Here is a 13,970-nt window from a genome sequence, read left to right on the forward strand (position 1 = left end):
AAATAGATTGACCATCGCAAAGCTGATTATTCTCGAATCACCTCAGGTGCAGCGAAGTTTGCTAATCCCATGTCCTAGTAGGTGGCTCGAATTTTACACGAATGTCTTCTGAGAGAAACTTTCAATATAGGATCGTGTCTAAACGTCCAATAAAAATTCCACGTTGATCGATAAGTTGCTACGTTTCTTCCACCTCGAGCACCAAGAAATCCCGTTCTCTTGGAATTATTGAACGAACTGAACGGAGCTAATAGAGGTGTCTTTGCTATTTAAGGAAGTCTAGGCTACCTCGCCGCGTTTCAAGCAATTTTTAGACTTTTAGATTTGAAATTTCAGAATTTTTAGAGCGGGTTAGTTATGACAAACACGGGAATCAGAGCTCCTGCGAATTTCGAAACGCTATGTACCTCGGGTGTCTGAAACTCGGCGAGTTAAAAATTTCATTAGACCTAACACCTTGACAGACGTATGGCTAATGACTTCGAGACTTCGTCTGAGACCTTAGCTTTAGATTTTTCCCTGTGAATCATGTTCTTCGTGAATTCCAATTCCATTATCGCAGTTAGCTTCGACGCAGGCCAACTGACAAACGAATACTGACGTGTCTCTGATTAATAGTCGAAAGCACATGCACGTGTCGTTGTCACGGATCATTGGCGAACAATCAAGCATGATTTTAATGTTAGAACTACTAAACCAGTGAAAATGACCGGTTTCGGGTTTTTTGCTCGTGGAATTATTGAAAACGTGCAGCTGCTTTTGACCAAATTAATACTCTTTATTCGCATGGAAACGCGATTATGCGCATCTAATTATTCCCGTTGTAGAGGTTTAATTACTATTGTCTATATGTAGGATATTAATGTTATTATATATTATTATTTTCGTCATAACCCTCTAATTAGCGTTATCTACGTATGCAACATTCAGTTTATTCCGTGTTATTATTTTCGTCATAACACTCTAATTACTGTAATCTATATATGCAGTATTCAGACACGTATCACGGGTCGGTGGTCCCGGGGTTAATTGCTTCACTGAGAATTCAAAAATTTAATAGAAGCCTGCGAATTAGGCAACCGTATCACCTTTCGTTTCAGAGGTCCCATTGAATCGCGGTCTATGTGCATACGAAATTGAAAAGACACGCAAAAACTCGAAAGAATACGTGTTCCCGCTATCGTTGATAAAAGGAACGCGTTACGAGAAACCTAGCGAAAAATACGATACAGTTTTATATTTTCAAATTTCCACTAAAGCATAAACTACACTCTTGCAATGCAAATTTCAAAAAAATCAACGAAATATGGAAAAATAGAAACGTAAAAGTATTTACAAAATCCTACTTCATTTCCAAAATTCAATTAAGATTCAGCTAGCGAAATTTTGAAGGAACCCAAAAATTTTAATTGAGAAAAATATTTCGAATATAGTTGACGTAACAATATTCACGTAACCCCTAGTTTTCGCTTTAAAAATTTCACCGAGACCCAGCCGACAAAATTCGAAATAAATCTGAAAAACTAAATCAAAATATATTCCAAATATGCTTTATAAATTAAAAAAAAAAAACAATAGTGGAAATTAAGAGTATTTGCGTAATCCGATTCGAATTTCCATTTAAAAAATCTCATTAAAACTCAGTTCATGAAGCTCGCGGAAGTCCAAAATTCCAAACCAGAACGCATTTCGAACACACGGGTCACGAACGAAAGAGGGAAAAAGAAGGGAAAAATACATAAGACTATTCATGTAGCCCGTTATAAGGAAGGTTGAAAAAAAAAATGGAGAAAATAAAATAAAATGCGAGGCTATTTTCTGGAAGGAGAAACGAGGCAGTCGCGCATCGGTGAGTGCATTTTAAAAGTTGCACGGGATCGGTGAACTGGGTAGCGCGAAAAGGGTGGCTAAAGGGAAACTTTTATAATTAAAAACGAGCCAGAAAGTAGCGCAAACAGCGTTACTCCGCGGCCGGAATGCGCGAGCGCGAGCGCATGATCCGCGTGCATCTAGCAACAAACGTCCGGCGTTGGAACGTAATGGACGCTGAGGAAAGTAATTACCATAAAACGCGAGTAATATTAAAGTTAAAGCGTCGGATTTCTTTTCACGAATAAACGAACGCGAACTCGTTCGTCTTCCTGTCGGTGTCGCGCTATTTTCCCTGGGGTGAAATTCGCGACCCTTTGGTTGAGGTTAGGAACGCGCAGGCAGGCAGGGTATTGGCGGGAAAATTGTCCGGATTTGAATTGTCGATGCGTCACTCGATGCTTGCACGATTATAGTACGCTCTAAATTCGTATGTTTCTTTTATTTTGTATTTTATTGTTACGATATAGAACACTGTACAGGATTATTAGGATTGTGCTAGTAAATATAATATCTTTACGAAAAGATGAATAAGTATAGGAAAAAAATACAAACAGGTGGCAATCGTAATAATTGAAGCTTAACTATCTTTAGTAATAGTTACAAAATGGCTAGCTACTGGGTATGGTTAACACTTTGATTAATGAATAAAGTTAGGTTATGTGGTTAGGTAGGTTATTCTATTAGTTTTGTGATTTGTTTTGTTAACCGGTGTATTCTATTTATTTTATGATTCGATGGGTGAAAAGATATAGTTTATACGTATCTTTTCATTTTTTATTGAAGATATACTCTCTTTATTGTAACACTTAATGGTCTCCCGGGGGTTACCCGAGGCTACATCTACGCCATATCTAGAATAACATCTACGCTCAAACGTACATTTTACAATTTTACACGCCTCTCAATTCTCACGACCATGGGGGTCAATTGCCCCCTACATATATACTACGATACATTGTACGAGCAAAATGGTACGACATTTTGGATACATCGAGTGGGATCCTTGACAAATGTAACGTGGTAACACTAAAATACTCAAACCCCAAAAAATAATGGATACAAAATTTTAAATTGTTTATTTCGACAATTATTAAAAATCTATAGATATTTTTCAATTAAAATTAACCCACATTAAGATTAATCACTCGAGTTTCTACAACGCAATTCACGCGAAGTAATTACAAATATTCAATGAAAATGGAATATGAGATATTCGAATATTTGAAACCTACAATAGTGTCCTATAATATTCCGTGAGGCATAAGGTGAGGAGATCGTTCCAAACACGAGTGTGCGAGAGCCGTAGTTTGCAGGTAGACGTCGCAACGTAAGAATGTAAACATGGACAGCCTCGGGCAGGCTCGTGGTTAATTTTCGGAAATGTTTTCCTGCCTCAGTTGCGTGTTATCCTTCGCCGCGTTCGGACGAAATGCCTCGACGTGTGACCGATTTTGCCGTTCATAGTGCCACGTGCCATCGGGACTCCAACGCTTCTCGAACGAGAGTTCGGTTAGTAATATTTATTTTATATTCTTACAATTTTCGCACTGTTCTAAGAAAAATTTAGTGTGGGTGGTAAAATAGTCCGCGACCAGTAGTGTTAGATTCCTCTACTGATTCCTCCAATAGAGGAAGAAGATAAGATACCTGTGCGTTTATTTTATCGAGAAAGCTAGCAATTTGTACAGGGTGTCCCAGCAACTGTAATACAACTGGGAAAGGGGTGATTTTACATGAAGGAATTATTTTCTCACATAGAATCACCCCCTTCTCGGTTGTACTACCATTGTTGGCACAGTATAGCTGCAAAAATGGTAATTTACACGTGCTTCCGCGACGTTTAACGATAATCTTCATTAGCCATTCTCGAGAATAATTTTTCCCGATATCGTTCTGCCTCGGTTACGTGCTATTCTTGAAATACCTCGACGTGTGATTGACGTTGCTCTTGATTATGGCACGCGCCATCGAAATCTAACCCTTTTTAGCTTTTTATACGTGACTCTTACTAGGTTATAGCTAGTCTCGGTAAATACGCGAAAAATTTCCACCTCCGCCATCTTGTCGCCTCCCACGTGACGCGCGACCGCAGCGACAAAGTACTACTGTGACGTGAGAGGTAACTAACGACCGATAAAGGGTTAAATCGTAGCGCAAGGGGTTAGATTTTCGCCTACAATATCGTGTGAGACTCGTAGCGAGATCTGGCCAAACACGAGTGCGCGAACACTGTGGTCTGCAGGCAGGATCCAAGGTAAACATCACGGGTTAGGCTTCTGGTTAATTTTCGTTCGTGTTTTTCTCTCGAGACAAGTCTCGACTCGCCAGTCACGTGTTGTCCTTCGCCGCGTTCGGTCGAAATGATTCGACGTGTGACCGAGTGTGTTGTTGAGCATGACACGCGCCTTAGGAACCCAAGTTGTAGGCCTAGAGGTTAAGAACACGTGCTAGACTCTGTGGGTTGCAGACAATTCGCGGTTGCAGACCTCCGAGTAAGTAATTTTCGAATTAATATCGACTCGCGTTTTGGACGGTGATTTATTTATTATACTTCGTTAGACCGTTTTGATTAGGTTGTTATTTATGGGGACATTACAATTGGATGCATTTGAATACGTATTACGGGTGGGTGGTTAAAATATTAGCGTAGTGTCGCGAGCGAAAATATTATTCGAAGTTGAATTATGGAAATAGAAGTTCTACCTGCTGCTAAAATTAACATTCTAATCTGCGATATATTATAATACGACGCAATACGTTCTGAAGCCTGTCATCCATGTCGCATACTTTGTCGCTGCGATACTTAATCACAGTAAGTGACCGTGACGTAGGCCATACGACGTCGACCTTCTGGTTAGTCAGATGGAACCCGTGTGAGTAGAGCTGACGAGATCTCGAATATTTCGATTTGTCGAGATTGAAATTCTGATTTCTGTGTTGCCCGTAGTATAAGTAGTAGAATAATCTACGTAGAATCACTAATCTATGTAGATTAAGTGTAAAATTGTATTATTAAATCATAAGTATTATTGTAGTGATATTGTAATAAGTTGTATTATTAATATAAATTATTATTAATAATACAAACTATTATAATATTATTACAATATTACAGCTTATACAGTATTATTAATATAATATTATTATATTAATAATAATTATAAATATATGTGAATATTATTAAGTAATATTCAATACAGTATTGAGTATATATTAGAATCTTCGACATAGCTGCATCCATTGAACAATTCTTCCTCTAATTTTCTCTTTCAAAATATTTTACTTTCCAATAATCCACAAATATCAACCCACAATGCCTCATTCGATTTCCAAACTTTGTTATCCGTATTATGCATAATGCATCCTCCATAGCAATGGTTAATCATCATAAACAACCCTATCATAACCCCCAAGGTAGCTATTAACCTTCCAACCACCCACATAGTACCCACATAGTCCCACATAGTACCCTCTAGTACCCACATAAAATCCTGGCCAAAGCAATCATTCACCCCCTTTCTCAAACCATTTTTCGTCTCGCTTTACAGTTATACCATAACTGTATGTATCCCACAGAATATTCATATCTGCTTCATTCTTCCCCGACAAAACACGACTGACCAGCAATCGACGTTTGAAAGCAGTCGTCCCGGTGATTCGTCATACGCGATGGCTCATCGATCGGCTTAATCCGCGACGTTATGTGTCCCGTACCATGCTCTCCTACTCGTGGTCCCCATACGACACGGGCAAACAGTCTCACGATGAAATATAAAACAACTGGCAAGACCCCAACGTCTAATACCGAAAACCTCTTCGCTACCATCGGAAGATGTATAGAAAGCGTCGCAACCGCGCGGAAAGGAAAGGCTGACCAGAGAAAAGTTCCCAGGCATCTGGTCTGCAGTTCTGTTTACACGGTCACATGCTGCATTTGGCTTCGGCAGAGTTGTAAATCACTGCGTTTTCAGCAGAAGACACACCGAGGCATCTGGCCGAAAAATCGCCACCCTGCTCCATCCACTGTACGATCCTCTCGTGCTTTTTCTTCTTCCTGTCTCGTAGAGAGAATCTCCTCTGTTTTTAAACCCAATAGAGGATCTTCTGTGAGCTGAAATGAGCATTTCCAAAATTTTTATCAAAAATTCCGTATTCAATTCCGTCGCGTTTGTTCATCATTCCTAAAAAGACCGAGCACTAGGTCAATGCGAATTTTGTTTCTTTATTACTGACGTTTCAACACTCACTGACACTCTGACCACCATGACATCACTTGAACTGGACCCCTGAAATATTATAACACAGTAGGAGGAATCAATCAGATTCTTAAATATTTCTGTGAGAAACTTTAAACGATTCTTCTCGAAACCGTACTTGTTAAACAGGTTGACACGATAGCTCGATTTATAGTTAACCGATTGTCTTGGAATTTGGATAATATATTCAGCAGTATGTCTGCTCATCGTCAGACCTAGAATAATTGAAATCGAGCTTGATTTCCTATTTCTTCTTCGAGGTTAAAGTGACAAAAGACCATAGAAAATGGATCTTTCGACTTCGAATCACCGCCATTTTTTTAAATCTGGAGATTTTTAAAATTTTTTAATTCCGATCATAATTGCATCCTTGTTAAACAGAATGCTTCTCAATTTGTTCGTTTCGAGTAGACAAAAGAGCCGCAATCGTGTCAACATGTCAGACATGTGTTTTAAGTCACCTTTCATATATATATCTCGATAACTTTTGTAATTGTTATTATTTTTTGTTGAAAAAAATTTGGAATACTATTAAAACTTGTGTCAATGGATGACCAAAAAATTGTAGGGATAACTGTTACGGTTTCCTAGGAAAAAATTATCGAAGAAGCACTTCCTGTTTTACTTCGAGACCGGGAGACCTCTTCGAAGTTCGTCGTAGGATTTAAACCGTTCAACTTCCGGTTAATGTGCTCGCGACGATATTTACCTTGTACCTGGCCGTGGATTTATCACTAGGAGGTCCGGGGACAGGGAAGTTACTCGCGCGATTCTTTATCTGTCGAGACGTAAATTGTTCGAGTAGGATTCGTATGAAATATGCAAGAAATCCCGGGCTTCCTGAGGGAACCGGAAGCGCGCATAAGTAGCTACGGTGCTGAGTCAACAGAGGATGAGCGAGTACACCTTGCTCCTCGAATTTCTCTGGTAGTGCATAATTTTGGATCGGGATTGACTGGAATAATTGGTTCTTGGGTTACTCCTAGTCCTCCTCCCTTTTCTTCGTCTTTCCTCTCCTTTTTATTTTGCAATTTTCGCTATGGGAAGCGTGTGTGAGTCGTTCAGGGGTTAAATGGTGATTTTTGTTTGGGAGTTTCTAAAATTTTATTTTTTAGAAATAATCTATTAACCCATTTGCATCGTGGCTGTACTTAAGGTGCCGTGTTCAGGCATCAGCGACGTTCAACTGACGACTAGCCCGTATCACCGCGCGCGTATCAGCACCTAGTCATAATGGCAGTTAAAAGGATTTTCACGGCAAAAGTAAAACTTGTTAATAATATAATGAACCGATGTAGATGAGATGCTCATAAAAGGGATCAAACGTGATCTGTGGCATACGAAAAATATTCAGCAACTGGTAATGGAAAAAGTCAGCTCGCGGATTATTCCGCGCTCGGTGATAGACAACAGTCGTGGCTCGCGGAATATTCCGCGCTCGGTGATAGACGATAGTCGTGGCTCGCGGAATATTCCGCGCTCGGTGATAGACGATAGTCGTGGCTCGCGGAATATTCCGCGCTTGGATACAAATGGTTAACCTGCGCTTCATCTCCCCATAGGTGAGCCACGCAACTTAATTTTGTTATATAGAAGAACTTTTCCATTCGCTTCTATAAGATATCGATCGGTTTGCAATTTATTTTTATTGGCAATAGCCAATTTGCGATTTCTTTTGGTATCCTACAATATTAATTAACAACGATCTTTAGAATCTGATTAAATGGCGACTGAGAGTCCCCTAAAGGGTTAAGAGTGTAAAGGCCTCATTTCGTTGTAGTCTTCGAAAAATCTTCCAAAATTTTGAAATCTTAAGAAATCAATTTACCAAAAAAAAAAATTTACAAAAAGAATCGAAGATAAAATTATTTTACAAATAGTATTGGAAAATAATTTTACGGCTATTTAATTTCGATCGGATATTCAATCGGACTCGAAGGTATGAAATTACGTAGTCGTGCTGTAATGGTCCTGACATTTAATTTTCACACACCCTGTATGGTGAGATATGCTACAATGAATAGATAGTACTTATAAAGTGGTACGTGACTTGATCACATATCGATTGCCGGTGTGCAAGGAGTAAAGGTTGGAGACCGCCATTGTAGAGTTAATGTACGTGTGTAAGCCTTAATAACGTGTTAATACATACGAATACAATGTATATACACATGTACATACATGTATTTACCTTGATTTACCTGTTTTTCGATTATTCGAAAGCCAGTTGGTATTCATTAAGATCAATTAGGAGGAAATTCAGGGATTGGCTGTGATCTGTCGATGCTTCTTCAAGGTTGACGTTAGGATTAGTCGGCCTTGGTAGGAATTTTTCAAAGATAGGGCCGAGGCATAGTAGGAAGGGATGAGCTCGTTTATCTTTGCCGGAGACAATCTTTTTGAATTTATGGCGAGGAAAATTGGAAAATGGTTGCTCGGTAATGCATCAATGCCCCCGATTGCCTGTTTGGAATTTCATGGAACGCCTTTGGGATGATAAAAGGGACAGTATGGAGCGGCATGCATGGGAATTAAGTAGGAGGTTAGGTGAAAAATGAAGCTCCTTTCATATAATTTTCCAATTTCTATCGCCGAAATTCAATTCCGTCTCATATCGAATCCTCGATTATGCTTCTGCTATTTTATTCGAGTATGTCTGGTGAGTGAAAGTCTAAAATTGAATAGCCAAAATTCGAGATTAATATTGGCTTCTCTAAGAATGAGTATATATAATATAATGTGACGTATATACGAGCCGTTCACTGCACAAATTGATTAGCTCCATAAAACAAAAAGTGGTGAAATGCAATGAGATAATGTATATTGTTTTTTAAAATTCCCTTTACAATTTAAATCGAAATAGATATCGTAGAATGCATAAATACAAATGCAACTTTCATCTAACGGTGTATAAAATTTAGAAGAAAAAATAGCCAAAAGGTAATCGTTGGTAATGTTACCATTTTTATGTTACTGGAAGAGTTAATCGATTTGGCGAGTGAAGAAAGTAATAAATTTAAATTTTACTAAATTTTACTTAAATTCTGATAAGACGGCGCTAAAAAATTCACAGTTATCATTCGTGGCTTGCTAGTGCATTTGAGTCGCATTATTGCAACGATTTACATTAGAGTACGGAGTTAATCAAAGTGACCTCCGAAATAAATTATTTATTATTCAGTGGCCAAAAAATTTTTGTCGTTTAATGATGTTAATCTTAATTATCAGGGAAAGTTATTATAAATATAAAAAGTTATGACTATACCAAGTGCTTTGACACTTAAATTTAAGATTTTTCAAAAAGTGGAGTCAATCGATTTGTGCAGTGAACGGCTCATATAATATTAGGTTTTTGGGGTTAGTATCAGTTTCGATTAGTTAATTCTAGAATTAATCGGATAATACTAATCAATTCCAGTATAGTATAATAATCATCAATTTATTAATAATTCTTATTCGTTCAATCACTAATTTCTTGCATTATGATGATGAATTAGCTGGATAAGAGTTCTTCAATATCAAACCACGCAAAAATTAATAGACACCATACTTAACGCAAGAAACTTTCAAATGGTCAAAATTTATATAAATTCGAAAATTCGAAAATGAAATAAATGTATGGCAGTCAGGTAAACTAAACGCTTCGTCACTGCACAATTTTTCGCACTTAAATCGTAGTGCAAGAAGTTAAAATCCGTCCTCTAGTAACTATGCACTTTTATCTAGGGGAAACTAGTAATAACCACAATGTGCAAACTCGCAAAGCAATCGAATTCGTTATTTTATTCGTTACAACATGGCGAAACTAGCCAAAATTACCATTGACCGAGGGTCTTAATTAAAAATGCGAACTAGTTCTACCCAACAGCGCTCGGTTAATCCCAGAATTAACTAGCCAAGACCAATATTGACAAAAGGTCTTAATTAAAACCGGTTTTAACCGGCTAAAATTAATATCGATTAATCTCGAATTTGAATCGTGCTATCGCGAAGAATTTCAAAAATTTCCATGGTAAAGACAGTGTCATCTGGTAGCCGGTTCTAGATGAAATAAAATTTCACGTGGATCGAATCGACAGCGATTAATCTACATCGCATTAATCCATTGTTTCGAAACCGCGCGATTTTCATCGATAACCCAGGATCTGGCTGGCATTCCTATTCAGGAACTCAATTCGGTATTTGCATTCCGTAACCATTCCTTGAACGACATTATTGGTTCCTCGAGGCCCAACAGCAAGGCCAGGATAATACCAAGAACTGAAAGAGATCCAGCGCAGACTTATTTCGCCTCTCGAATAGAGGAGCACCTTTGAAGATTTAAACAGTGTTTGCTTCGTGCTTCCTTTCTTCCTTCGGCTTCATCCTTCTTCTAGTTCCTGCTACCGACGTAGTAAGAAAAATTAATGCCCGCGTAATACTAGGTCAGCATTAAGGGAACTCGGGATGATTATTAATGGACTGTTCGAGTAGGAGTCACAGATTCAGGATTCAACGTTGAAAGTACTGGTTGTGAGATATAAAAGATAAATGGTTTCGGATGGTTTGTTTTTGTCCTGTTGAAGACAGAATTAAAGACAGAATGATATCATTGCTGGCTATAGGAATGATGGAAATGATTATGGTAGACTTGAAAGGTAGCTGGAACGAAGAAAATGGGAATATTTGATATAATATGGGATATTGTAATACTAAATCAATGCTACTTGTCGAGTATTAAGCTTTTGCACTCGACGATTTTTTGGCCAAAGAAGGATAGGAGTTCATCGATTTTCTGTTACAAAGCTGACGATATTTTTCTGAGCAGTGAATAAGAAATCGTCTCGAATAAGATAATTAACACGTAGAATTATTTGATTTCGGTACCTCGCACACCGTTACATTATCCGAAATTTGACATATTTATGAATATCGAGCTTCGAAATTTTATCAAATGGCGACTGAAGGGCGCTTCTTCAGCCACGAGACGCCACCTGCACACGACGGATGACTATAGTCACCAGCCATAAGAATTGAGAAAAAATTAAGACAAGTGCTACCGTTCCTCTTCGCAAAAAATTGCAAGCGCTATTGCGATGGTCAGTTTTTCCTCTCTTGTTCTTCTTCCTTCGAAAGACTTGGCCTCGAATGCTAAGGACTTCACGATCGTAATGATTCTATCATTCGTACGACGCTTTGTTCTACGGGAGACACGAAAAGGGTTAACCACTTGCGCTAGAAAGACGTGCCACGCACGTCGTAATGCTTTTGTCGCAGAATCGCCAACGACGTGGTACACACGTCGCCAGGCAATTGTCACAGAAGCACTGGACCGTTCTGGCACATACGTTTGTGAATTTCTTGCTAACGCAAGTGGTTAATAATGGAAGAATGGTGTAATTATTTAAATATATTATAGGTGAATGACAATTGGTACCAAAAGTACCAAATCAGTTAACCCTCTATGGACCCATATAACTTTCAACTTTGTATCCAATCGAGAAGGGGGTGATAGTACGCGAAAAAATAAATCGAAAATGAAGAATAAAATTTTTTCATTCGACGCTTCGTTGTGGAGAAAATCGAGTTTGAATATTCACGAGTATGTGCGCACTTAACATCAACTATGGCGGACGGACTATCGGTAACCCGCGCACTCGGTGCATATTCAAAGTCGATTTTCTCCATAACGAAGCTTCGAATGAAAAAAATTTATTCTTTATTTTCGATTCCTTTTTTCACGTAGAATACCCTCTCTGCAGTTTTATCACCAATGTTCGTGTATTGGTGATCCATACATTTAGACCGTAGCTAAGTGCACGTGTCGATCAAAAAATTTTATTCTTCTTTCTCGATTCGTTTCTGTATGTCGAATCACGATTGTACTACCGTTGCTGGGACATAGTATAGACAAAATTCAGCCCAGTAGCAGCGATTTTTAAAAGGAAAAATCTCGGAAACTGAGGCCTAGCTGGGGTTATGTGTATAGGAAAAAATTGTTCGAAATTTTAGTTTTCTCGATATATTTAAAAACCATCAAAATCTGTGAGGACCCCTAACCTCTATTCTAAATAATTACCGAAACTTCGATTATATGGTTCGCAGGTGGGAGGAACGGGGTTATTCGGCGGTGTAGATTTTTCTTGGTTAATCTGGCGAACGCGAGAACGGGAGGAGCTCGAAAGCTCTGGGTAACATCGACGTTTTGAATCTTTGTAACAGACGGTGGGCGCGGTTTAACTTTGTAACGTGGATAATAGCGTCGCGGCAAGTTTTCCCACCCCGCCCGTCTCTCGTTCTACCCTCGTAATTTCGTTGCGCTGCGAACGTACACTTTTATCAAGCGACCCGCTGCTTATCGACGCAGCTCCTTCGGTCGCGTACGTTTCCCTTTGCAGTTTCCGGTCCGCGGAGACAAAGGGGAATCGATCGCTCGCGGAACAATCGTGTTTCGGTAATGAGACACGTCGTGCGGGCTTTCCGATCATTTTCGGATCTTTGTGGAGAATGGGGGGTTTTAGAGAATATTCCTTTTCTGGATCGTGGTTCTATTCTTCACCTGTATTTTTTCTTTTCTTTTTGTATTGCGAGTTGCGAGTGTGTGTTATTTTTTGGAATTGTAATTTGTGTCTTTTTTCTTTTATTTTGAATTGTGAATGCGTCTTTTTCGCTTTCTTTTGCTTTTTGTATTGTGAGTTGGATATTTTTGTGGAGAATGGGGGGTTTTAGGGAATATTCCTTTTCTGGATGGTGATTCTTTTCTTCACCTGTATTTTTTCTTTTCTTTTTGTAATTTGTGTCTTTTTTCTTGTATTTTGAATTGTGAATGCGTCTTTTTCGCTTTCTTTTGCTTTTTGTATTGTGAGTTGGATATTTTTGTGGAGAATGGGGGGTTTTAGGGAATATTCCTTTTTTGGATGGTGATTCTTTTCTTCACCTGTATTTTTTCTTTTCTTGTTGTAATTTGTGTCTTTTTTCTTGTATTTTGAATTGTGAATGTGTCTTTTTCGCTTTCTTTTGCTTTTTGTATTGTGAGTTGTATATCTTTGCGGAGAATGGGGGGTTTTAGGGAATATTCCTTTTCTGGATCGTGGTTCTATTCTTCACCTGTATTTTTTCTTTTCTTTTTGTATTGCAAGTTGCGAGTGTGTATTTTTTGGAATTGTGATTTGTGTCTTTTTTCTTTTATTTTGAATTGTGAATGCGTCCCTTTTGCTTTCTTTTACTTTTTGTATTGCGAGTTGTGTGTATATGTATGTGTGTTTTTTTTGAGTTCTATATTGTGCATCCCTTTTTATTTTTTGTTTTTTGTTTTTTCTTATTTTGAATTGTGGATACGTCTTTTTTGTTTCCTTCTGCTTTCTTGTATTGTGAGTTGTGTATGTATGTGTTTCTCTTTGAGTTCTATACTATGCATCCCCTTTTGTTTTGTGTTTTCTCTTATTGCGAGTTGCGAGTGTTTTACTTTTAAAATTTGTATAATTCTTTTTCCAAATTTATCCACTCGTGTTTCGCTTAAAAAATTGGACATTATTTCCAGCTTGCAACTTCATTTCCTAGTTTTTGCCGCGACATTGTGAGTTACATGTATATGAGTCACATAATGAGTAGTACTTTTTTACGATTTTTTAAGGCGCGTTAATTTATACGTTTACTTTGCCACAGTCCGTGCGATTCTTTTTCAAGTTTATTGATCCATGTTTCTTTATCTTTCGCCATTGAATGTTTCTCTCGTTATTTTTCTGCGTCTAATAGCTTGGTCGATTCACGCTAATTAGCGTTACGAGTATACAGGTTGTCTCATTTATAATGAACCGCGTTATATTACCTTCGTTGGCATTGAAAGTAACGAAAAATAAGCAA

General features: G+C 38.2%; 1 protein-coding gene across 3 annotated transcripts in view; it reads left to right on the forward strand.

Annotated features, from left to right (window-relative positions):
• Positions 1-13,970, forward strand: part of tty (tweety) — a 61,841-nt gene that overhangs the window by 9,356 nt on the left and 38,515 nt on the right. The window contains exon 1 of one of the 3 annotated variants that reach the window (XM_017899681.1): positions 4,319-4,364. The exons of the other annotated variants lie outside the window; for them this stretch is intronic. The gene's annotated coding sequence lies outside the window, so the exon portion shown is untranslated. Of the gene's footprint in view, positions 1-4,318; positions 4,365-13,970 lie in introns of those variants that run through there. 3 annotated transcript variants of the gene reach the window in all.

This window comes from Eufriesea mexicana, unplaced genomic scaffold (assembly GCF_001483705.2).
Source record: "Eufriesea mexicana isolate 0111107269 unplaced genomic scaffold, ASM148370v2 scaffold925, whole genome shotgun sequence".
Taxonomy (NCBI): Eukaryota; Metazoa; Arthropoda; class Insecta; order Hymenoptera; family Apidae; genus Eufriesea; species Eufriesea mexicana.